Here is a 27,004-nt window from a genome sequence, read left to right as displayed (position 1 = left end):
GGTCCAAGTACTGAGCCTTGGGGAACGCCGCTGATCACATTACGCCATTTGGATTCCTTTCCGTTTATCACAACTCGCTGTTTTCGGTCTGACAGCCAGTCTTGTAACCATTTTAGCGTCTTTCCTTTTATTCCATGTGCTTCTATTTTTCTCATGAGACGCTTGTGAGGGACAGTGTCAAATGCTTTCTGAAAGTCGAGGTAAATTATATCTACTGCTCTTGAGTCATCGTATGATTTGTAAACATCATGGAAGAAGTCCAGTAGGTTAGTTAAGCATGAACGACGATGTCTGAATCCATGTTGCGAGTCTTTAATTATATTATTTTCTTCTAGATAATTAACTATTTTATCTCTTATGATTTTTTCCATTAACTTGCACACTACTGATGTTAAGCTGATTGGTCTGTAATTTCCTGGGTGCGACTCATTTCCTTTTTGAAAATTGGTGTTACATTTGCTAGTTTCCATTCGCGTGGAACTTTCCCAGTACTAAATGATTTATTGAATAAGACAGAGAGTGGCAGCAGTAACTCATGTTTTGCTTCTTTGAGAATTCTCGGTGATATTTTATCGGGGCCAGGGGTTTTGTTTATGTCCGTACTATTTATGGCTGAAAGGATATCATTATTATCAATAGCATAGTTACTAAGGACTGTGCTATTTGCTTGGTTTGTGGGTAACAGTAGGTTTCTGGTGGTGTTTTCTACTGTAAAAACAGACGCAAAGTAATCGTTAAGAATGTTTGCCATTTCGACCTCATTTTCAGTGTGTCTGCCATTGTTTGTTTCTAGAGGACCTATTGATGTAGTCATAACCTTTTTCTTTCTAATGTAACTGTAAAATTCTTTAGGATTTGATTTGCACGTATTAGCAATGTGGATCTCCAGTGCTCTTTTGCTTTGTTTAATAAGTCTTTTCGATGTGCGCGTAGATTATCGTATTGTAATTTATCATCATTATTTTGTGTAGCTTTATATTTATGGTATGCCTGTTTTTTGGCTATTAAGTTACTTTTTATTTCACTGGACCACCACTTTGGTTTACTATTTCCAGCTGGACGTCTGTTACGTAGTGGCACACATGACTTTACCACTTCATTAAATTTTTCGGTGAATATTTCCCATGCTTGGTTTATGTCATCGGTTTCAGACATTTGATTCCAATCTGCAGTTGCAAGTAGCGCTCTGAGCCTGTTGAAATTAGCTCTACGATAATCTGGGACCTTTTCTTTGCTCTCCGTTTCTTTTACTTTTTCAGTAGTAATATTAAACTGTATAGTTCGATGATCACTGGAACTAAACTCAGATCCTATTTCAACGTTGTTGACTAGGTTATCATTTGTAGTCAAGATGATGTCTAGGATATTGTTTCCTCTCGTTGGGTATTCTACGTGTTGGGAAAGGTCGCTTTCCTGAAGATTCGTATAAAGCTCTTGTCCTGAGTGTGCTGTCAGTGGTTCACCCCACTTTGTTACCGGTAGATTAAAGTCTCCAAAAATTACGCTATCCTCTTGACAACAAATTTCCGCAATTTGATCATAAAATTTTTCATCTGTCTCAGTTGACTGTGCTGGCGGACGATAGATGAGACATATATTTATTTTGTGTGAATTAATACTTAGCTGAACATAACTGGCATCTATGTTGGTAATACTGGGTTTGGATAGCACAAGGGGATGGAGACTAGTTTTCACATATAGTAAAACACCGCCACCAGCTCGATGTGGTCGCTCACAGCTGAAAATATTGTACCCTGTTAGTGAGTATTCCGCTAGAAAGTCACGGTCAGATGTGTTAATCCAGGACTCTGTGATGCCAATGATGTCATAATTTTCTAGGTAAATTAGAGATTCTAAATCCTCAAACTTGTTACGTAGACTACGTGCGTTAGCATAGCAGACTCTAATTCCGTTCCGAACAGTTGGTGATCTGACTTTGTGGGTATTTACGTTAAGGTACTGTTCCTGGACGTGCCGCTCTTTTTGATCTGAAGAGGGCGACTTTATCGTGTAGAAGTCTACCTAACCGTGCCGCTCCTACTGAGTTCAAATGGAGACCATCTTTCTGGAATAGAGTATGTTGCTCATAAAACTGGTCCCACAGATTGACAAAGTCGACTCCCTCTTGCGTGCAGAGAGATTTGAGCCGGTTATTTGTGCTGAAGGCCTTATCATAGAAACTATTTTCTGCCTTGATCCTTGGGAGTATACCAGATATTATCATATTAGTGGACTTAGTTTTGAATCGTTTGATCATTTCATGATACTTTGCTAGCAATTCCTCTGATCTACTGCGCTTCAGATCATTTGTACCAACATGGATAACGTATAGAGTTTGATCATTTGCGTCTTTTGTGACCTCATCGCAGGCTTCTGTGATATCACTTAGTCCACCTCTGGAAAACAGTACCTCTTTCTGCTGATGGGGGCACGTCCACAAAATTCCTCCAGCTGACTGCGTACAATAGAGTCCCCAATAAGCCTTGTTTCTTCTGTCTCATTTACCGCTTCGGCAAGGATCTGGTAGCGATTATACGTAGTTATGGGAAGATGCTTCCTCGAATCTTTTCCGGGTTTTGCGCCATTTCTTACCATAGTAAAGGGGACTTCGCTTGGCAGGAACGTACTGAATCACTGGGTGAGGAAGATACTGATACACTATTATTTGTGACTGCCTGATGGGCGGGGGGCTTGTACGAGCTCAGTTTGTACGCTTCTTCCTTCTCGAGTGCTGTTGCTGACTCCTACATTTGCCACTACAAACTCTTTCAGTGTCTCAAACTCTGCCTTGAGTTCCCTGTAATTTCTCTCTGCGATTCAGCTAAACCATTTTCTAGATCTTTTCTCAAGATGCATAGTTTGCACACAGGCGTCGAAAAGTAATTTGAAAATACTGAGCCGCAAAGCGACCAGTACACTCCCTGGCAGGCCTTTAGGGTAGATGGCATTTTGCAGCAATATTTCCACAATCCCACACAAATAAAAAATAGTATACAACTGGTTAATGGATGTTGTTACAAATGGTCAATTTACTCTATATATGAGATATTGAATTTCTAGGGAGGTTCACTTACTTTTTATATATTATCTTCCTTTACCAGTATAAAAAGAATAGAAAATCTACCTGCTATGGCACAATCCAACCTACATGGATTCTTTTACCAGTGTAAAAGGAACAGAAAATCTGCTTGCTATGGTACAACCTACCTTAACATGAACTGTGTAAAATGAAAAGGGAATCTACTTGCTAGGGTATGATCTAGCTTACCATGAATTGTGGAAATACACCATACACTGATTCACTGGAGAAAAAGGAAAAACAAAAACAAAAAAAAAAATAACAATGGAATGCTGGGGAAAAAATCAAAATAAAAACCTAGCTTCTCTCAGTGAACAACTGAAAATAAAAATAATATACAACTGGTTAAGGGATGTTGTTGAAAATGGACAATTTACTCTATAAATGAAAAATTGAATTTCTTGGGAGATTCACTTACTTTTTGTATACTATCTTCCTTTAACAGTATAAAAAGAATAGAAAATCCACCTGCTGTAGCACAAGCCAACCTACATGAATTCTTTTACCAGTGTAAAAATAGTAAATCTGCTTCCTATGGTACAACCTAACTTACCATGAACTGTGTAAAATGTAAAGAAAATCTACTTGCTATGGTATGATCTAGCTTACCATGTATTGTGGAAGTACACCATAAACTGATTCACTGGGAGAAAAAGGAAAAAGAAAATAACAATGGAATGTTGGGGAGAAATCAAAATAAACACCTAGCTTCACTCAGTGGACAACGGTTTGTAGTGCAAAAACTATTTCACTGGTGTAACATCAATCACACAGTTGTTACTCTATACAGAAGACAATGCTATTCACTTGCACTAAACTAGCAAGCAACTTAGTTAGTATTTGTTACGTTAGACTTTAAAGTAAGACGTACAAGGATGATAGTGGGAACAAAAACAAAGAGAGCTGGTAGGTAAATACACTTTCGGTTCACTACACCATTTACTGTACTAGTGAGAAAAGATAATCTGTTTGTTAGATATCGTTCTAACTGACCTTGATCTGCGGGAAAATAAACTATAATATGTCTGAGACCAGAAATAACGGCGGGAAAGGGCAGGAATACGAAGTGGAGGGTGGCGGTATATGTAAACAAAGGAACACGCGAACGCTTTACACCTTTAACCCGCTCTAAAACTTTTACATGAAATCTATTTAAATACTTTACACGGGGGAAATATGTCTACGACTCTTATACATTTATCTGATTCACTTTGACACCTATCTTCACTCAAGCTTGTGGTTGAAACACTTGGATATGCGGAGCTGCTTTAATGCGTGTGTATCTCAAGATGGCGCTGAGGAGGAGCGAGGGTACGAAGGAGGAGGAGAGGGGAGAGAAGGAGGAGGGGAAGGGATGAAGGGGTTGGGGAGGGGAGGAAGGGGAGAGGAGAGGAGAGAGGAATGGAGGGGAGGGAAAGGAAAGGAAGGGAAAGGGAGGGATGGGAAGGGGGAAGGGAAGGGAAAGGGAAGGGAAGGGGAAGTAAAGGAGGAAGGGCAGGGGAGGGAGAGAGGAAGGGAAGTGAGAAGTGAAGGGGAAAAGGAAGGGAAGTGAGAAGTGAAGGGGAAAAGGAAGGGAAGGTGGAAGGGATAGGAAGAAGGAAGAGAAGAGGGAAGGGAAGGGAAGAGGGAAGGGAATGGGGAAGGGAAGGGAATGGGGAAGGGAAGGGAATGGGGAAGGGAAGGGAATGGGGAAGGGAAGGGAAGGGGAATGTGGGAAGGGAAGGGAAGGGAAGGGGAATGTGGGAAGGGAAGGGAAGGGGAATGTGGGAAGGGAAGGGAAGGGGAATGTGGGAAGGGAAGGGAAGAAGGGGGGGAAGGGGGCAGGAGGAAGGGAAGGAAATGGGGAAGTGAAGGGAAGGAGGGAGGGGAGGAAGGGGAAGGGAAGGAAGGGGGAAAGGAGGGAGGGGGAGGGGAGGGGAGGAAAGGAAGGGGGAAAGGAGGACGGTGGAGGGGATAAGAGGAAAAGGGAAGGGAGGGAAGGAAGGTGGAGCAAAAGGGAGGAACGAGGAGGGGAGGGATGGGGGAGGGGAGGGAAGGATGGGGGAGGGGAGGGGAGGGAGGGGATGGGGGAGGGGAGGGAAGGATGGGGGAGGGGAGGGGAGGGAAGGCTGGGGGAGGGGAGGGGAGGGAAGGATGGGGGAGGGGAGGGGAGGGGAGGAAGGGGGATGGGGAGAGGAAAAAGGGGAGGGGAGGGAAGAGGGAGAGGAGGGGAGGGGAGGAAGGGGGAGAGGAGGAAAGGGGAGGAAGGGGGAGAGAGAGGAGGGGAGGGGAGTAAGGGGCAGGAGAGGGGAGGGGAGTAAGGGGCAGGAGAGGGGAGGGGAAAGGAGGCAGGGGGAGGGGAGGGGACGAAAGGGGAAAGGAGGGGACGAAAGGGGAAGGGAGCGGACGAAGGGGGAAGGGAGCGGACGAAGGGGGAGGGGACGATAGGGGAAGGGAGGAGAGGGGAGGGGAGGAAGGGTGAAGGGAGGGGAGGGGAGGAAGGGGGAAGGGAGGGGAGGAGAGGAAGGGGGAAGGGAGGGGAGGAGAGGAAGGGAGAGGGGAGGGGAGGAAAGGGGAGGCGAGTGAAGGAAGAGGGAGGGGAGGGGAGGAAAAGGGAGGGGGGAAGGAAGGGGGACAGGGGGGAAGGAAGGGGGACAGGGGGGATGGGAGGGGAGTAAGGGGCAGGAGAGGGGAGGAAGAGGGAGAGGAGGGGAGAGGAGGAGGAGGGGAAGGGATGAAGGGGTTGGGGAGGGGAGAAAGGGGGAAGGGAAGGGAGAGGAGGAAGGGGGAGAGGAGAGGAGGAGAGAGGAAGGGAGGGGAGAAAGGGGGAAGGGAAGGGAGGGGAGGAAGGGGGAGAGGAGAGGAGGAGAGAGGAAGGGAGGGGAGGGGAGGGAAAGGGAGGGATGGGAAGGGGGAAGGAAAGGGAATGAGAAAGGGAAGGGAAGGGGAAGTAAAGGAGGAAGGGCAGGGAAGGGGGAGAGGAAGGGAAGGGAAGGGGGAGAGGAAGGGAAGTGAGAAGTGAAGGGGAAAAGGAAGGGAAGGTGGAAGGGATGGGAAGGGAAAAAGGAAGAGAAGAGGGAAGGGAAGTTAGAAGGGAAGAGAAGAGGGAAGGGAAGAAAGAAGGGGAAGGGAAGGGAAGAAAGAAGGGGAAGGGAAGAAAGAAGGGGAAGGGAAGGGAAGAGGGAAAGGGGTAAGGGGAAAGGGAAGGGGGAAGGGAAGGAAATGGGGAAGTGAAGGGAAGGAGGGAGGGGAGGAAGGGGGAAAGGAGGGAGGGGGAGGGGAGGGGAGGAAAGGAAGGGGGAAAGGAGGACGGGGGAGGGGATAAGAGGAAAAGGGAGGGGAGGAAGGGGGAAGAGAGGGGATAAGAGGAAAAGGGAGGGGAGGAAGGGGGAAGAGAGGGGGGAAGAGAGTAGGGGAGGAAGGGGGAGGGGAAGGGAAAGGAGGGGAGGGAATGGTGTAGGGAAGGGGGAAGGGAATGGAATGGTGTAGGGAAGGAAGGGAAGGGAAGGGAATGGTGTAGGGAAGGGGGAAGGGAATGGAATGGTGTAGGGAAGGGGGAAGGGAAGGGAACCAGGAAGGGAAGGGAAGAGAAGGGGAAGGGAAGGAGGAAAGTAAGGGTAGGGAGAAGGGAAGGGGAAAAGGAACAGAAGGGGGAAGGGAAGGGGGAAGGAATGGGAACGGAAGGGGGAAAGGAAGGGAGAAGGGTAGGGTAGGGATGTTTAGGAAAGGGAGGGGTAGGGTGGGTCAGGGAAAGGGAGAGGTTAGGTAAGTTAAGGTAGGGTACGATAGGGTAGAGCAGAGTAGGGTAGGGTCGAACAGAGGGGGGTAGGATAGGGAAGGGTAGGGAAGGTTACTGAAGGGTAGGATGTGGGGATAGGGTAGGGTAGGGTAGGGAGGGGTAGGAAAGGGACGGATAGGAAAGGGAGAGGTAGGGTAGGTCAGGGAAAAGGAGAGGTAGGTTAGGTCAGGGAAAGGGAGAGGTAGGGTAGGTCAGGGAAAGGGAGAGGTAGGGTAGGTCAGGGAAAGGGAGGGGTAGGGTAGGTTAGGGAAGGGTAGAGAGTGGTAGGGATGGATAGAGTAGGGACGGGTAGGGTAGAGTAAGGTGGGGTAGGGTAGGGAGGAGTGGGGTAGGGTAGGGAGGAGTGGGGTAGGGTAGGATAAGGTAGTGTAGGGTAGGATAAGGTAGTGTAGGATAGGGTAGGGTAGGGAGGGAAGGGAAGGCAAGGGTAGGGTTGGGTAGAGTTAGGAGAGGTAGAATAGGAAGGGGTAGAGTAGGGAGGGGTAGGGTTGGGAAGGGTAGGGAAGGGTAGGGAGGGGTGGGGTAGGGTAGGGAAGGGTAGGGTGGGGTAAGGTAAGGTAGGGTATTGAATGATAGAGGAGGGAGGGGTAGGGTAGGGTAAGGTGGGACTAGGTAGGGTACGGTAATGTGTGGTAGGGTAGGGTAATGTGGGGAAGGGTACGGTAATGTGTGGTAGGGTAGGGTAATGTGGGGAAGGGTAGGGTAAGGTGGGGTAGGGTAGGATAAGAGAGAGAAGGGTAGGGTAAGGTGGGGTGTGGTGAGGTGGGGTTGGGTAAGGTAAGGCTGGGAAGGGTAGGATAAGGTAAGGTTGGGAAGGGTAGGATAAGGTAAGGTTGGGAAGAGTAGGATAAGGTGGGGTGGGGTGGGATAGGGTAGGGTAAGGTAGGGAAGGGTAGGGTAGGGTAAGGTAGGGAAGGGTAGGGTAGGGTAGGATAGGGAAGGTTAGGGTAAGGTAGGGTAGGATAGGGAAGGGTAGGGTAAGGTTAAGTAGGTTAGAGAGTAGTAGGGTAGGTTACTGAAGGGTAGGACAGGGAGGGGTAGGGTAAAGTAGGGACAAGTAGGAGAGGGAGGAGTAGGGTAGGTCAGGGAAAGGGAGAGGTAAGGTAAGTTAGGGTAGGGTAGGGCAGGATAGGGAGGGGTAGGGTAAGTTACTGAAGGGTAGGGTAGGGAGGGGTAGGAAAGGGAGAGGTAGAGTAGGTCAGGGAATGGCTGGGAAGGGTAGCAAGTGGTAAGGTTGGATAAAGTAGGGAAGAGTAGGGTAGAGAAGTTCAAAGTTCAAATACTTTATTTCCATAAAATATGGTTATTCTTACAAATCGGTATACAAAGTCACAGACAAAAATAGTCATGTCATATTCGATACATGATAATATCAACTACAAATCACTTAAAATTAACTTCCTAAGTTTAGATTTGAAAACATGTATGCTTCCGGAATGAGTGATATCAGTAGGTAAAGTAGGGAGGAGTAGGGTAGGGTAGGATAAGGTAGTGTAAGGTAGGGTAGGATAAGGTAGTGTAAGGTAGGGTAGGATAAGGTAGTGTAAGGTAGGGTAGGATAAGGTAGTGTAGGTTAGGGTAGGATAAGGTAGGGAGGAGTAGGGTAGGGTAGGAATTGGTGAGGAAGGGAAGGGTTGGGAGGGGTTGTGTGGGGTAGGGTAGGGTGTGGAGGGGTAGGAATTGGTGAGGAAGGGAAGGGTTGGGAGGGGTTGTGTAGGGTAGGGTTGGGAGGGGTTGTGTAGGGTAGGGTTGGGAGGGGTTGTGTAGGGTAGGGTTGTGTAGGGTAGGGTAGGGTAGGGAGGGGTAGGTAGTGTTACTGAAGGGTAGGATAGGGATGGGTAGGAAAGGGCAGCATAGGGTAGGGTAGGGAAGAGTAGCGAGGGGTAGTGTTGGGAAGAGTAGCGAGGGGTAGTGTTGGGAAGGGTAACAAGGGGTAGGGTTGGGTTGAGTAGGGAAGGGTAGGGTAGAGTCAGGTGGGGTATGGTAAGGGTAAGGTTGGGTAAGGTAGGGAGGAGTAGGGTAAGGTTGGGTAAGGTAGGGAGGAGTAGGGTAAGGTTGGGTAAGGTAGGGAGGAGTAGGGTAAGGTAGGGAGGAGTAGGGTAGGATAGGGAGGAGTAGGGTAGGATAGGGAGGAGTAGGGTAGGATAGGGAGGAGTAGGGTAGGATAGGGAGGAGTAGGGTAGGGTAGGGATGGGTAGGAATTGGTAGGGTAGGGAAAGGTAGGGAGGGGCTGGGTAGGGAAGGATAGGCAGGAGTTGGGTAGGGAAGAGTAGGGAGGGGTAGGGTAGGGAAGGGTAAGGAAGTAGGGTAGGGTAGGAAAGGGAAGGGTAGGGTAGGAAAGGGAAGGGTAGGGTAGGGAAAAGTAGGATAGGTAGCTGAAGGGTAGGGTAGGGAGGAGTAGGGTAGGGTAATGAGGAGTAGGGTAGGGTAGGGAGGAGTAGGGTAGGGTAGGGTAGGGAGTAGGGTAGGGTAGGCCAGGGAGGAGTGGGGTAGGGTTGGCCAGGGAGGAGTAGGGTAGGGTAGGCCATGGAGGGGTAGGAATGGGTTGGGTAAGAAAGAGTAGGAATGGGTTGGGTAAGAAAGGGTAGGAATGGGTAGGGTAAGAAAGGGTAGGAATGGGTAGGGTAGGAAAGGGTAAACAGGGGTAGGGTAGGGTAGGTAGGGTAGAGTAGAGAGGGGTAAGGTAGGGTAGGGTACAGTTAGGTTAGGGAGGGGTAGGGTACGGTAGGGTTGGGAGGGGTATGGAGGGGTAGGATAGGTTAGGGAAGGGTAGGATAGGGGAGGGGAGGGAGAGGGAGAGGTAGGGTTATGATAAGTAGGGAACGGAAGTTTGGGGAGATGGTGGGGTAGGACAGAGTAGGGTAGGTTGGGGATATGTTAGGGTAGAGCAGAGTAGGGAGAGGTAGGGCAAAAGAGAGAAATAGGGTCGAATTGGGAGAGGTAGGAGAGAGTAGGTTGTGGTAAGGAAAAGTAGGGAGAGGCACGGTAGGGTTGTGTAGGGGTAGGGAGGGAAGGGAAGGTATGTTACAGAGAGGCAAGGTAGGGCACTCTAAGAAAAGACAAGGCATGGTAAAGTATGGTATGGGAGGCAGGATAGGGCAGGGTTGGGTTGGCAGTGAATGGTAGTATTGGACAATGTAAAGAGGGAGGATAGGGTATGGAGAGGTAAGGTAATGAGAGGAGGAGAAGAGACAATGTAAGGTAGTGGAGGGAAGGCACAGTAGTGTAAAGAAGTAAGAGGCAGTGTAGGGTAGAGTTGGGTATATTACTATGAGGCATAATAGGTTAAGGCCGGGTAGGACAGGGTAAGGCTGGGTATGGTAGGATAGGATAGGACAGGAAAAGGCAAAGTAGGGTAGGGAAGGACATGGGTGGGGTAGGACATGGGTGGGGTAGGACAAGGTAAGGGTAGAACAGGAGTGGGGTATGGACAGACAGTGTGCGGTAGAGTATTGTAGGGTAGGTTAGGGTAGAGTAGAGAGGCAGGGTAAGATAGGGAGAGGCAGGGTATGGTATTGAGAGGCAGGGTAGAGTAGGGATAGGCAAGGTAGAGTTGGGAGAGGCAGAATAGGGTAGGGTAGAGTAGGCAGAGTTAGGATAGGGAGTGTTTGGGTAGGGTAGGGAGAGGCAAATTATAGCACAGAAAGGCAGGATAGGGTAAGAAAAGTCAGACTTGGGAAGAGAATGACACTGTAGGGAAGGGAATAGCAGAGCACAGTAAGGCGAGGAAAGAGAGGACATGGTACGGATATGTACGGCTGGGCAGGATATGGTAAGGATAGGCAGGGTAGGACAGGGTTGGGTAGGGTAAGGAAAGAGTGGTTACGGTATGATAAGGTACGGAGAGCAAGGGTAGGCTTCGGTGGGGAGAGGCCGGGTAAGGCATGGTAGGTAGAACAAGGTACGTGGAGACAAGGTAGGGTAGGGTAGGGAACGGTTGGGAGAGGCAGGGTTGGGTATGGTAGGGTAGAATAAGGTATGTAAAGACAAGGTAGGGTAGGGTTAGGTAGGATAGGGAGAGGCAGGGTAGGGTAGGCTACCCCTATTTGCACCCATACACCGTTAGTACACCTGGGTCTCACAGACCCACAAAATACAAAAATGCGAAAAGAAATACTTGTGCTTTATGTATTGAATCCTTGACCATACTACAATCATTTTGATTCGGTTTACTATGCAACAATGAATATGAAATTAAAATTAACTTATCTGATGTATTTTGGGCAAATTTGTGAAAAAATCTTTACAGAAAAGTACAGTTTCTGTTTACATGTACCCCGTAAGAAAAATGACAATGATGCTCGCATTGCTGTCAAAGCTGGAGGTATGAAGGGTCTTCTTGGTGTGGAGAGGGCAATATAGAAAAATGCATCACAGAACAATACATTACAGACCCCACCGCGACTTTATTGTATTAAACACCAAAACAGAGGGAGACCTGGAAAACCACACACCCGCCCTTAGCATCGGCACCCAAACCTAGGAAGCTATTGAGAAGGACAAGGGTCCCTGGCACCCAAAAGTTGCTAAACCAAAAAGTGGCCGGGTCTCTCAGACCCGGGTGTTCTGTTCTAGGGGTAGGGAGAGGCAGGGTAGGGTAGGGTAGGGAGAGGAAGGTAGGGTAGGGTAGAGTAGGGTAGAGAGAGGAGGGTAGGGAGAGGCAGGGTAGGGTAGGGAAAAGAAGGGTAGGGTAGGGAAAGGAAGGGTAGGGTAGAGAGCGGAAGGGTAGGGTAGAGAGCGGAAGGGTAGTTAGGGTAGCGTAGGGAGAGGAAGGGTAGGAGGGAAGGGAGAGACAGGGTATGATAGGGTAGTGAGGCAGGGTAGGGTAGGGTAGCGAGGCAGGGTAGGGTAGGGTAGCGAGGCAAGGTAGGGTAGGACAGAGAGAGGCTGGGTAGGGTAGGGTAGGATAGGATAGGATAAAGTAGGATAGGCTATGATAGAGAGAGACAGGGTAGGGCAAGAGAGTGAGCTGCAGGGTAGTATTAATCATGGAAGGCAGAGAAGGTTAGAGTCATGTAGGGTGAGGAAGGGTGGGGAATGGTAAGGTAGAGTAAGGTAAGAAGTGGCAGGGAGAGGTAGAGTAAGGTAAGAAGTGGCAGGGAGAGGCAGAGTAATGTAAGAAGAGGCAGAGTAGGGAAGGATAGGAGGTCAAAGTAGAGTTGGGTATGGTAGGGAGAAAGGTAGGGTAGAGTATGTTAGGGAGATGCACGATAAGGTATGCTAAAGCAGTATGTGGTAGGTAGAGGATCTGGCAGTTAAGGTGGACTATGGTGGGACTGGGTGAGGTGGAGTAGGATATTGGTGGTGGTTGGCAGGGTGGAGTGGGGTACTTGTGGTGGTTGGCGGGATGGAGTGGCGTAATGGTGTGGTTAGATGGTGTGACGTGTGATAATGGTGGAGATGAATGGGTTTGAGTGTGGTATTGGTTGGGTTGTGAGGTGGGAGAGGGATGACGGTGAGGTTGGGTGGGGTGGAGTCGAATAGAAGTGACAGATGAGGAAGGGTCGAGTACGATGGTGTTGGATGGGATGGAGTGGGGTATAACTGACAGGTGAAGTGAGGTAGAGTGTAGCGGAATTGTGCTGTGTGGAATGGGATAATATCGGAGTTGGGTTGGAAGAGTGTAGTAAAATGTAATGATGAAGCTGACAACAGTATGATGGGGATGACCGGAGTCAAGTGGGGAAATGGCGGGTTTGATAGAATGGTACAGGGAAAAGTAACAGGCGAGGTAGGATAAATACGCTATGTTTGATTGTGTACAGTGGGGTAACCGTAGAATTAGACAGGGTGGATTGAGTAGGGTGGAGTGGGATGAAACTGACAGATGAGGTAGGGTAGAGCATGGGAGGGCTGGGTGGAGTGGAGTGGAGTATAGCTGACAGGTAGGGCTGGGTAGCGTATGAGTAGGTAGGGTGGAGTAGATTGGGGTAAGTGATTGGATGGGGTGAAGTGGGTTTATTGTGGGGTTTGGTGGAGTTAGGTAAAATTGATAGGTTTGGTAGGGATGAGAATGCCGGGGTTGGGTGGGGTGGGCTGGAATAAATTCCTTGGTGAGGTAAGGCAGAGTGAGACGTGAGTGAGAGGGATGGAATGTGGATATGGTGAGCTGTGGTAGGGTGGAGATGGGTGATTTTGATAGGTAAGCTAGAGTAAGCTAGAGTTAAGGGTTGTAAAACTGACAGGTGAGGTGGGCCAGATATTGGTGTGGTGGTAGTGGTGTGGGCTGGGATGTAGTAGGGTATTGGGGGAGGTGTTTGGTGGGGACGTAGTGGGGTACAACTGACAGGTAAAGTACAGAAGGTTATGGTGGGGTTAGGTATGGTCGGGTTGGATATATAGGAGTGGGATTATGGTGCAATTAGGAAGAGTGGAATGATCTAATGGTGCGATTTGAAGAGATGGAATGGAGTAAAACTTAAAGGAAAGGTAGGGAAGAGTATAGCGGAGTTGGAGGGGTGGAGTGTTAAAATTGACACTCGAGGCAGCGTAGAGTATGCCTTGGGGTGTTTGGGAAGGAACGTGGCAAGGGAGGGGTTTGGTGGTGTGGAGTGGGGTATTAAGTATTTGGTGGTGTGGGGTGGGTTGTTAAGTAGGCAGATACCGCAGTAGGCAGGGACTGTGGTTGGTAGGTACAGTTACCTCCACTTCTAACGAGTACAGCGGGTGGTGTGTTTGGTGAAGTGTGGCACCACTGTGTTTGTTTACATCGTAGTAATAGTAAGCGACTGGGCAGACCCGGCAGAGATTCCCCTCCGCTACAGTACCTAGTATTCACAGAAACAATGTTCAGTCAAGCCATGCTATGTCTGAAAATACAAATGTTCGCCACGTAGGTATAATGGAAGGTAGAAAGAAAAATAGTAATGTCATTGGCTCTTATATTTTCCCTGACAGGAGGTGACTGAGACGAGGTGGAGGGGAGGGGGGGACAGTTTGCGGGGGCACATGTATCGAAACTTATCGTTCAGATGCAGGCCATGATTATACAGATTTTCTGAGGTGATCTGTAACTCCGTATGCACTGACGTGTATTGGATAAATGTTGGAGTCTTAATGTTCGTCATACAATGTGTTGAACAACTGTAGTTGAGCATAAATGTTAGAAGGAGAGATGTCCGGTGTTTAGAGATGTGGTTCACCTGAGTCTAGTGAGTGTGCGACTCAACTGCTGTAACATTTTTGTGACTGAACCAGGGAGGCCACAAATGATTCATGATTTTGCATTTGACAAAACGGTTATGCCATGTTGTTTATCATCCAGTCTGTTTTATTGAGAGGAAAAGCAGTCATTATATTCGCAAACCATGGTATAAGTAGATGTCGTGTTGCATAGGATTATGGCTACTTTGAGTGTAATACAGCTGTTGGTTTGTTGAGCGAAAATGTTGTGCAGCCATAATACTGATGGATCACGCGGAGGTAATGAGATACTGTATTTGAATAATGAATGCATATCTGGTAGCATAACAATTGTAATAGCGGTGTTGCGGGTGTCTAGTCCACAAATGATGTCGCTTACTTCGAGTGCTTTATCATTAGTTTAGAAAGGTGTAACACAACATCCACAAACATTGATCATCGTTTATCATATTCTCTTTAAGACATGTCATACAAGTATTGCACATTCCTGCCCTCCTTAGCTCCAGACGCATTATTTAATCGTGTCTTCACTCACACACTTCATCCAGAGGGACCATTTCCCTTAACACCAAACATCACATATTTTGGTGATGACCCTAATCCCACCTTCCCACCTCCCTCCTACTCCACACCAGTCCGCTTCCACCACGCCACCAATCAGGGTGGTCAAGCCCCCCCCCCCTCCCCCGCTCTATTCCGGCAACATTTCCTTCCTTTACCCACTGATCAACCTCACCTTAATTCCCCCTGACGTACCAAATATTCTGACCTACCAAATGTTCTATTCTATTTCTAACTATCTTGGGAATATCGTTTTCACTGTTCAGCGTCATGGGACACGGCCTAACGGATGGCTGTATCATCAAAATCTATTCTTGATCTTGAGGTTATTGTAAATCTCGTATGATGGCTCCAACAACTGTACTATGACGACGTTTCGCTTCCCATCTACAATCACCACCACCACAGTGCCTGATACACAGTACACATCATGATAATTAAGTCCTGCTTCCATTTGTGATACAATTTATATATTACGTGTGTCCATTGTCAGTCATGAAACTGCAAGGATAGTATGAGGCCAGTATTCACTCTTACGGAAGCATTTCGATGGTGTGGTGTTGCTAGGAAAATTGAGTAGTCTAGTGTTGTTTGTGCAGGGGCCCAGTAATGCAACTGACCAGTCCAGATCCAGGTTAATACAGTGGATGACTTTTGCGACGGTTGTGTGTGATAAACGGACATACCGTATAACGAACTGCAACACTGACCACAAAATGCATGTCTGTCCGTTGTCTGCCATTATAACACAAGGTTTTAGTATGTAGCCACGGCTACATAAAATATATCGGTGGTGTGGTGCTGCTGGGATAGTGTGAAATGACTTATAGTCGACGTGTGTTTGTGCAGGGAGTCTGGTAATACACTTCACCGACCTACTCACACTCCTGCCAAGACAGCAGCCGAAGTCGCAGTTTAGGCGGTTATACTTACTAATCATTGAACACACTTTCACCTCACAGCAGTCTGAATGAGGTCTAGTTTACACCTAATAGAAACATTAAGTAATACGGTTATATGTTAAGTCAGGACTTTTATGCACCGTGTCATCATACAGGTCGATGCAGCATAAAACAGCAAAGGATAAGCTGGACCTACGGTAGGGTAAAGGCTGAGTGCTGCTAGAGCTTCCAAGTAAACTTAAGCAACATTGGTGCACCAGCACCAACCACCGCGCTTTAGGCAAAATACCCCCGGGATCTGAAGCTACCCAACGTCAACCAGTAGATGGACACAAGGTTACTGACAAGGCTGCAATCTCGTTTACTGATGCGATATGAAAAGGAAGTCAGTATCAGGTCTCGTTACCCATTACGCGAGGAATGGCCGGAATTTGTGTGTGTGTGTGTGTGTGTGTGTGTGTGTAAACAATCAAAATCACCTGTAAACAAGGAGGCTTGTTGTACTCACACTGTCACAAGTGAGTGGTATAAGGCTGCCGTCAGAGTAGAAGGACGCCCAGGAAGGCAAGGACCACTCTGTCCTTTCCAGGTTCTACTATGTCGTATTGTAGCAGCCTGTAATGTCACACCATGAATGCACCAGTCGGTCTCTCCATTTGTCTGTTTCTCTCTCTCTCTCTCTCTCTCTCTCTCTCTCTCTCTCTCTCTCTCTCACACACACACACACACACACACACACACACACACACACACACACACACACACACACACACACACACACACACACACACACACACACACACACACACACACACACACACACACACACACACACACACACACACACACACACACACACACACACACACACACACACACACACACACACACACACACACACACACACACACACACACATTCCGGCCATTCCTCGCGTAATGGGTAACGAGACCTGATACTGACCTCCTTTTCATATCGCATCAGTACACGAGATTGCAGCCTTGTCAGTAACCTTGTGTCCATCTACTGGTTGACGTTGGGTAGCTTCAGATCCCGGGGGTATTTTGCCTAAAGCGCGGTGGTTGGTGCTGGTGCACCAATGTTGCTTACGTTTACTTGGACGCTGTAGCAGCACTCAGCCTTTACCCTACCGTAGGTCCAGCTTATCCTTTGCTGTTTTATGCTGCATACACAACCTGTATGATAACACGGTGCATAAAACAGTCCTTACTTAACATATAACCGTATTACTTAATGTTTCTATTAGGTGTAAACTAGACCTCATTCAGACTGCTGTGAGGTGAAAGTGTGTTCAATGATTAGTAAGTATAACCGCCTAAACTGCGACTTTGGCTGCTGTCTTGGCAGGAGTGTGAGTAGGTCGGTGAAGTGTATTACCAGACTTCCTGCACAAACACACGTCGACTATACGTCATTTTACACTATCCCAGCAGCACCACACCACCGATATATTTTATGTAGCCGTGGCTACATACTAAAACCTTCTGTTATAATGGCAGACAACGGACAGACATGCATTTTGTGGTCAGTGTTGCAGTTCGTTATACGGTATGTCCGTTTATCACACACAACCGTTGCAAACGTCATCTACTGTGTTAACCGGATCTGGATTGGTCAGTTGCATTACTGGGCCCCTGCACACACAACGCTAGACTACTCAAGTTTCCTAGCAACACCACACCATCGAAATGCTTCCGTAAGAGTGAATACTGGCCTCATACTATCCTTGCAGTTTCATGACTGACAATGGACACACGTATTATAAAAATTGTATCACAAATGGAAGCAGGATATAATTATCATGATGTATACTGTGTATCAGGCACTGTGGTGGTGGTGATTGTAGACGGGAAGCGAAACGTCGTCATAGTACAGTTGTTGGAGCCATCATACGAGATTTACAATAACCTCAAGATCAAGAATAGATTTTGATGATACAGCCATCCGTTAGACCGTGTCCCATGACGCTGAACAGTGAAAACGATATTCCCAAGACAGTTAGAAATAGAATAGAATATTTGGTAGGTCAGGGGGAATTAAGGTGAGGTTGATCAGTTGGTAAAGGAAGGAACTGTTGCCTGAATAGAGCGGGGGAGGGGGGGGGGGGCTTGACCACCCTGATTGGTGGCGTGGTGGAAGCGGACTGGTGTGGAGTAGGAGGGAGGTGGGAAGGTGGGAGTAGGGTCATCACCAAAATATGTGATGTTTGGTGTTAAGGGAAATGGTCCCTCTGGATGAAGTGTGTGAGTGAAGACACGATTAAATAATGCGTCTGGAGCTAAGGAGGGTATGAATGTGCAATACTTGTATGACATGTCTTAAAGAGAATATGATAAACGATGATCAATGTTTGTTGATGTTGTGTTACACCTTTCTAAACTAATGATATGGCACTCGAAGTAAGCGACATCATTTGTGGACTAGACACCCGCAACACCGCTATTACAGTTATTATGCTACCAGATATGCATTCATTATTCAAATACAGTATCTCATTACCTCCGCGTGATCCATCAGTATTATGGCTGCACAACATTTTCGCTCAACAAACCAATAGCTGTATTACACTCAAAGTAGCCATAATCCTATGCAACACGACATCTACTTAGACAATGGTTTGCGAATATAATGACTGCTTTTCCTCACAATAAAACAGACTGGATGATGAGGGGGAGGCGGTGGCTGAATCGGTAGAGAGGCGGCCTGCAGTCCTGTTGGACCCAGGTTCGAATCCCGGCTGGGGCAGGAAACAGTTTAAGGATTTGAATTTCATAAAAGCAGACTTTCCTGATCTACCAGATGACCCGCCGACATGTCATAAAAGTACCCCCGCTAATACCAATACACCAGTCCTGTATGAGACAGCCCTAGCATGTATTCAATATGGACGGAGGGTGTTAGCGCCCAAGTGGTGACATGTAGAGAGGTGTATGGTATGTAGGAGGACTACTAGGCCTTGAGTGCAGGCTGTGAAGCCTATCTCCAGAGTCGGACACAAAAAAAAAAAAAAATGGCATAACCGTTTTGTCACATGCATAATCATGAATTATTTGTGGCCTCCCTGGTTCAGTCACAAAAATGTTACAGCAGTTGAGTCGCACACTCACTAGACTCAGGTGAACCACGTCTCGAAACACTGGACATCTCTCCTTCTAACATTTATGCTCAACTACAGTTGTTCAACACATTGTATGACGAACATTAAGACTCCAACATTTATCCAATACACGTCAGTGCATACGGAGTTACAGATCACCTCAGAAAATCTGTATAATCATGGCCTGCATCTGAACGATAAGTTTCGATACATGTGCCCCCGCAACCTGTCCCCCCCTCCCCTCCACCTCGTCTCACAGTCACCTCCTGTCAGAGAAAATATAAGAGCCAATGGCATTACTATTTTTCTCTCTACCTTCCATTATACCTACGTGGCGAACACTTGTATTTGCAGACATAGCATGGCTTGACTGAACATTGTTTCTGTGAATACTAGATACTGTAGCGGAGGGGAAGCTCTGCCGGGTCTGCCCATTCACTTACTGTTACTACGATGTAAACACACACAGTGGTGCCACACTTCACCAAACACACCACCCGCTGTACTCGTTAGAAGTGGAGGTAACTGTACATATTTTGGCATGCATTGTTGTAGGTAGGTAGGTTGACTGGTAGGTAGGTATAGACGGGTTTGTTGATTGGTAGGTAGGTATATGTGGGTATGTTGATTGGTAGGCAGGTAGAAGGAAGGCACTGTGGTTGGTAAAAGGTAGGAACGAAAATAAGTACTGTATTAGGCAGATAGGAACGTAGGTAGGTAGATAAGCACTGTGGTAGGCAGATGGATATGTAGAGACACTGGTAGGCAGGTGGGTAGGTAGCTAGCCACTGGATCAGGTGGTAAGCAAGTAGATAGACAGATACTGTTGTAGGTAGACAGAAAGGATGCTAGGTAATAGGTAGGTAGGTAATCTCTGCGGCAAATTGGTACTTTGGTAAGTGGGCACTGTGGTAGGTAGGGAGACACTCACGAAATATGTAGGCACGCATAATTGTAGCTTAAACATATGTAGGCAGGTATGTAAGTAGGTATGTAAGGAGGAGAGTAGGTAGGCAGGCACTTAGGCTGATGGTAGTAAGTAGCTGAGTGGGTAGGTAACTAGTTGGTTAGGTACTATTGCAGAAAGGCACATTCGTAGGTAACTAATTAGTATGATGGTAGATACGTATATACTGTGGTAGGTGGGCAGGTAGGTATGTAGTAAGCAAATTAATAGATAAATAAGGAGACACTAGGGTACGTAGATAGCCAGGTATTGTGGTAGGCAGGTTGGTATTAAAGTTGATGGGTACCATATGTAAACAGACAGTGTGGCAGGTAGGTACGTTGGTAAGTAGGTAGGTAGGCATTGTGGTAGGTAGACAGTGTAGTAGGTTGGTAGGTAGGTAGGCAGTGTGGTAGGTAGGCAATGTAGTAGGTAGGTAGGTAGACTGTGGTAGGTACGTAGGTAGACTGTGATAATTAGGTAGGTAGACTGTGGTACGTAGGTCGGTAGGCAGTGTGGTACGTAGGTCGATAGGCAGTGTGGTACGTAGGTAGGTAGGTAGTTTGGTAGGTAGATAGGTAGGCGGAGAAGATAAATGGGTAGGCAATGTTGTGAGTAAATGAGTAGGCAGTATGATAGGAGGGTCGATTGGCTCTGTCACTGATAGGGTAGCTAGGTAAGCAGGCAGTGTGGCAAAGAGGTAGCAAGACTCTAGAAAGTGTGGCAGTTAGGTAGGCAGGACGGGAGACAATGTGGCAAGTAAGGAGTCGGTAGGCACTGTGGTTGATAGGTTGGGAGGTAGCAGTGTGGCAAGTAGATAAGCAGGATGGTAGAAAGTATGACAGGTAAGCAGGCATATGGTGGAGAAGACGGTTGGCGGTGGTGTAAATAGGCAGACAATGTGGTACATAGGTAGTTAGGCAGTGTGGTAATTAGAGAGGTAGGTAGACAGTGTGGCAGGTAAGTAAGTAGGCAGGCAGTGTGGTAGATAGGCAGGTATGTAGGCATCAAGGAAGTTAGCGGTAAGAGGAAGTGTATGCCCTACGGGGTCGAGTTAGGACAGTTTTCAGTTTTCTGATAATGGTGTTGGTGGAGGCCTACTTGTTTCAGTATTTGTACTCGTGTATGCATGACGTGCATAAACGTTTCTACTGTCTGCCTTGTTTTCAAGTATGTACGTGTACTGCAAAACTGTGTTCTGTATCAGTCCTGATATATGCCACCACATATAATGCAGGAAAGCTTGTGGTATAGGTCACGTTACAAATGATGCAGCATATATTGCAACAAAGCTCTCGGCAAGTGTTGTGTGTCAGAGCAAGTAGGACTATTGCAAGAAAGCTTTTGTGTGTTACGAGTTAAGAGTATTTCTTGGTAGCAGGCTCTTTGTACGTGTCTCGTTATTTGTCACATCATGTAGTGCAACAAAGGTTTTGGTTTCTGTCCTGTGTAATGTCCTGGTGTGTGTCCTGTGTTAAGGCATGTATTTGGAATCTGTTCTTATGTGTGTTCTAGATTCTTCAACACAGTAGTGCATTAATATTTTTATTTCAAGAATTTCGAAAAAAAAAAAAATGTATTTCCAAATGTGTTCGTCCAGTCCTCTATATGTATTATGGCCTTGAGATACAATACTTAATATTTCAAGTTACCTCCTTGCCACTAGTTTTCCCAGTTCTGCATGAAGCTATTAGTATAATAAATGCAGTCATATTCAGTTTAGCCTTGCTATCATGAATGCAATTGTATTTAAGAATTTACGCTCGCGCGTGTGCGTGTGTGCGTGTGCGTGTGCGTGTGTGTGTGTGTGTGTGTGTGTGTGTGTGTGTGTGTGTGTGTGTGTGTGTGTGTGTGTGTGTGTGTGTGTGCGCGCGTGCGTGTGTAACTACTATAACCTATTATGGAACTGACGTATTCTATACGAAATAAAATGTTATGCTCTTCAAAAGTTTCATAACCCCAAGCAACGGTTAACCTTATATTTCCTTACATAACTAAGAATTATTATAGAAAATTATAAAACAAGGTCTCCTTAGAACTTCAAGTGTGGCTTCATTGCCTACTGCCATGCTTCTAGTTCAAACACTCATGGACACAGTCAGAGGCCAGCAGTGATTAATGAAGTATTAACGAATAGTAAGGGGTGGGATAGAGGAAAGGGTATCGCGAAAATATTTACGTTTACCCTCAAACCCTTTCCCAATGTCCGTTTTCTTTGTCGAGGTGGCCTACTCACGAGATGGCAGCACTACTGTTTCCTCCACATTTATTTGTAGTTGAACTTTCCTCATGCCTCTAGCTTCCTTGGTAGGCGGTGGTAGGGAAGTAGGAAGGTAGGTGGTAGGGAAGTAGGAGGGTAGGCAGTGGTAGGAAAGTAGGAGGGTAGGGGGTGGTAGGGAAGTAGGAGGGTAGGCGGTGGTAGGGAAGTAGGAGGGTAGGCGGTGGTAGGAGGGTAGGCGGTGGTAGGAAAGTAGGAGGGTAGGCGGTGGTAGGAAAGTAGGCAGTGGTAGGGAAGTAGGAAGGTAGGCAGTGGTAGGGAAGTAGGAAGGTAGGCAGTGGTAGGGAAGTAGGAAGGTAGGCAGTGGTAGGGAAGTAGGAAGGTAGGCAGTGGTAGGGAAGTAGGAAGGTAGGCAGTGGTAGGGAAGTAGGAAGGTAGGCAGTGGTAGGGAAGTAGGAAGGTAGGCAGCGGTAGGGAAGTAGGAAGGTAGGCAGCGGTAGGGAAGTAGGAAGGTAGGCAGCGGTAGGGAAGTAGGAAGGTAGGCAGTGGTAGGGAAGTAGGAAGGTAGGCAGTGGTAGGGAAGTAGGAAGGTAGGCAGTGGTAGGGAAGTAGCAAGGTAGGTCGTGCCAGGGAAGTAGCAAGGTAGGTCGTGCCAGGGAAGTAGGAGGGTAGGCAGTGGTAGGGAAGTGGGAAGGTAGGCAGTGGTAGGGAAGTGGGAAGGTAGGCAGTGGTAGGGAAGTGGGAAGGTAGGCAGTGGTAGGGAAGTGGGAAGGTAGGCAGTGGCAGGGAAGTGGGAAGGTAGGCAGTGGCAGGGAAGTGGGAAGGTAGGCAGTGGCAGGGAAGTAGGAAGATAGGCAGTGGCAGGGAAGTAGGAAGGTAGGTAGTGGCAGGGAAGTAGGAAGGTAGGTAGTGGCAGGGAAGTAGGAAGGTAGGCAGTGGCAGGGAAGTAGGAAGGTAGGCAGTGGCAGGGAAGTAGGAAGGTAGGCTATGATAGGGAAGTGGGAAGGTAGGCTGTACGGTAGGTAGGACTGCACGTTGTACGGTAGGTAAGTAAGTAGGATGGCAGTGTAGTGGGTAGGGAAGCACTGTGGTAGAATGGTACAGTAAGTAGGTAGACAGACAATATAGAAAGTACGTAGATGTGTTAGGGAAGCAGGTTGACACTGGTGTACATAAATTTCCTAAGGTGTGTAGATAAATAATTGGTTACGTATGTAGGTATGTATTTGGGTGGGTATATAGGTAGGCAGGTTGGTGGCTAGGTAGATTAGGCATTTTTGTAGGTAGGTAGGTAGGTAGGTATGTACGAAGGATGTAGGTGGTAAGTACTGCGGTAGACAGGTAGGCTGATACCGGTTGATATAGGTACCACGGTAGGTAGGTAGCTAGGCAGTTAAGGTAGGTAGGTAGGTTGCAAGGCTGATAGGTAGGTAGGTGGCGAGGCTGATAGGTAGGTAGGTAGGTATGCAGCGAGGCAGACAGGTAGGTAGATAGCTAAGCAGATAGGTAGGTAGGTAGGTAGATAGCTAAGCAGATAGGTAGGTAGGTAGATAGCTAGGCAGATAGGTATATAGGTAGGTACCTAGGAAGATAAGTAGGTAGGTAGCAAGGCCGTGCACACGGGGGGAAAATGGGGGTTTAACCCCCCCACTTGGAAATATGAAAAACTCGAATGAAAATAATACTAAAACTGCAACTCATTAAATTAATTAAATCCTGTTAAGAATGTTACGAGATAGAAAAATAATAAAGTTAAAAAGTTCTACAAAATATAAGAAAGAAAGAATTAAGAAGTTTCACGAAGGTCCTAGATGTTTTTTTTACCGAAGAGAATAAATGGAAGGTCATGGAAGGCTATTGAAAAAAAAAAAAATGAAGTTTGTAGAACGTAGTGGAAGTTTCTAGAATGTTTCATAACGGTCTATAAACGGTACTTCTGTGCAGAGTGAGTGAGTTTACGGTCTGAAAGCAGCGAGTGGAGGAGTGTTTTCTCTTGTTTTTCCTGTGTTTTTTTTTAGTGAAAGCTGCCAAGTAAACGATCGGAGTCTGTTTCGCTTCCAAGGTTCTATAGAGTTCAGTATGTATATTACCCTGAGTTTGTACCCTTTCAGTGCTTGAGTCAGTTACAGTACCTAAGTTTACCGTATTGGGTTACTTAGTTTAGTTGGTAATTAAGGCGCTCCAGTCGGACTGAGTCTGTGCAGGGTTACATCCAAGGGATGGTTGGGGTTTATTGCTCATGTATTGTCACTCAGGGATGAGTGAGGCTGGTCACTCATCTTAAATGTCAGGACCAACTTGCCTAGACTTGGGCTTTACGCTCCCCACGGGGCAACACAGGATTAGATGAGTGAATGAATGAACGAAATAAACTGAATAAACTATGTTATGAAAAAACTGTTCTTTTTTCATCCCCCTTTCAAGAATCCTGTGCACGACCTTGGTAGGTAGGTAGCCAGATTGGTCAGTCAGCCAGTAATTAAGGAATGGTAGATAAACAGGAAGGTAAAAGGCAGCTTCGTTTGTATGTAAATTGGTAGGTAGTTCGTCGCTGTTTAGGTAGGCAGGTATTTAGTGGTAGTTAATTGGCAGGTTGGTAGATAAGTAAGCAAATAGACTTACGTAGGTACTAAGGTAGGCTGAGGCAGGTAGGAAGGTAGGCAGGCAGTAGTTGGTAGCTATGTAGACAGTCATATTTCAATACATAGGGTGGTAGTGAGGCAATGTAATAGCTAAGTAGGCACTGTGGGAGTTGGGTAGACAGGAATCTATGGCAGGTAGGATGGTAGGCAGTCTGGCAGGTGAGTATGTAGGCACTTTGATAGTTACGGTAGGTAGATAGACAGTATGATAGGTAGTTTGGTGGGCAGTGTGATAGGTGAGGAGGTAGACAGGTGGAGAGGTAGATAGGTAGGTAGGTGGAGAGATATAGGTAAGTAGGTAGGAAGGTGTAGAGATCTACAGGTTAGAGGTAGGTAGGTGGAGAGGTTGATAAGTAAGTTCTGTAGGTAGGTACGGTAGATATGTGCAAAGGTAGATAGGTAAGTAGGTAGGTAGGTGAAAAGGTAGAAAGGTGAAAAGGTAGAAAGGTAAGTAGGTAGGTAGGTGGAGAGGTGGATAGGTACGTGGGTAAGCAGGAATGTCGTAGATAGGAAGGTACCGTAGGTAGGTAGGTAGTATCGAAGGTAGATAAGTAGGGTGGTCAGCACTGAACAGTAAGTAGTCAGGCAGTATGGTATGCACATAAGCACTGCTGCATTTTGCTAGGCAGGTGGACACTGGGTTGGATTGGATTGGAAGACAGATAGGTAAGAAGGTAGGTAGGCAGGTGGGAGACTGGGTAGGCAGGTGAGTATGTAGGTAGAGAAGGAGGGAGAGAGGTAAGCGGGCAGGCACTGAGGTTGGAGAGTAGGAAGGTAGGTAGGTAGGTAGACAGGTACATTATGTGGACAGGTAAGAACTGTAGGTAGAATGGTAGGTAGGTAGTTGTATCGAGGTAGGTAGGTAGACAAGTACATTAGAAGGTACGTAGGTATGCAGCCAGGCACTGTGGAAGTTAGGCAGGTAGACATTGGTTGGAAGGAAGGTAGGTAGGCACTATGATAGGTATAAAGGGAAGCACTGTGGTAGGTACACAGGTAATCAATGTGGTAGGTGAACAGGTAATTATTGTGGTAGGTATACAGGTAATCAATGTGATAGGTATACAGGTAATCAATGTGGTATGTATACAGGTAATCAATGTGGTAGGTATACAGATAACCAATGAGGATGATACACAGATAACCAATATGACAGGTATACAGATACCCAATGTGGATGGCATACAGAACCAATGTGATAGGTATACAGATAACCAATGTGATAGGTATACAGATAACCAATGTGGTACATATAGACATAACCAATGTGGTATGAATACAGATAATCAATGACGATGGTATACACATAACCAATGTGGTAGGCATACAGGTAACCAATGTGGTAGGTATACACAACCAATGTGATGGGTATACAGATAACCAATGTGATAGGTATACAGATAACCAATGTGGTAGGTATACACAACCAATGTGGTAGGTATACAGATAATCAATGTGATAGGTATGTACCCCTCCTGCAATATGTCTACCCCCGGTGTATATATGCCCCCCCCCCCAATGCATACATGCCCCCACTAAACTTGCTGACCTAGCACGCTTTTCCCAGAGCCCAAGCCTGGGCGAAGGCGTTACTGCGTCAGTTCTGAGCAGACACTCAAGAAGGGCAGACTATTTTGTTGTGAGCTCGTAATAAACTCCTTATCTAGCTGTTTGTACACGGAGTTTCTATCACCAAAGTATTGCAAGTTACAAGTATACAGATAACCAGTGTGATAGGTATACAGATAACCAATGTGGATGGTATACAGATAACCAATGTGGTAGGTATACAGATAACCAATGTGGTAGGTATACACATAACCAATGTGGTAGGTATACACATAACCAATGTGGTAGGTATACACATAACCAATGTGGTAGGTATACACATAACCAATGTGGTAGGTATACAGATAATCAATGTGACAGGTATACAGGTAACCAATGTGGTGGGTCTGCGGCCCGCGGGCTCTGCCGACTGAACCGTGAGATATTTAAACGTGTTCTGGTCTGCAGCTTAGGTAAAATGTGAGCAAAAGAAAACTTGTGGTGCTGACGTGCCAGATTTGGTACTTTAAGCTGTAACAAGAACATTTGGTGGGACGTTCACCAAATCTCGCCCTGAATCAGTCGTTTATATTTATTGAAAATGCCAACAAGACTTCACAGTAAATATTTCTAAAATAATACGTGGCCAAACCTCACTGCGTTTGCAAGGAAGAGGATTGCCTTATTTGACAGCATCTGTATACACGAACCGATCTCGACTTAGATGAATATTAAAAAATAATCTCGGAGCTGCGATGACAAATATTCGGTGAAAATCAACGAGAGCTCCCATTCATCGAATTTATAATTGCACTTTTTCTCAGTAAATTTTGTCCTAATTGTCACGGTAATAAAAATAAAAGTCAAAGAAACGTGTAATTTTTAAGAACTAAATTTGTTTTACTCGGAAGCTGTGGCAAAATGATGCCCACCATGTTGGGCATGTAGGCCAATTCGGCCCTAAGGTTAATCCGTCGTAGGTCGTTTCATCCTTACCAACCTAATCTTACCTATCCTAACCTAACCTGACCTAACCTAACCTAACCTGACCTAACCTAACCTAACCTAA

This window comes from Coenobita brevimanus, chromosome 69 (genome assembly GCF_032717465.1).
Source record: "Coenobita brevimanus isolate Jiangsu-jjx chromosome 69, ASM3271746v2, whole genome shotgun sequence".
In the NCBI taxonomy this organism is placed as follows: Eukaryota; Metazoa; Arthropoda; class Malacostraca; order Decapoda; family Coenobitidae; genus Coenobita; species Coenobita brevimanus.
This window is presented reverse-complemented; position numbering follows the sequence as displayed.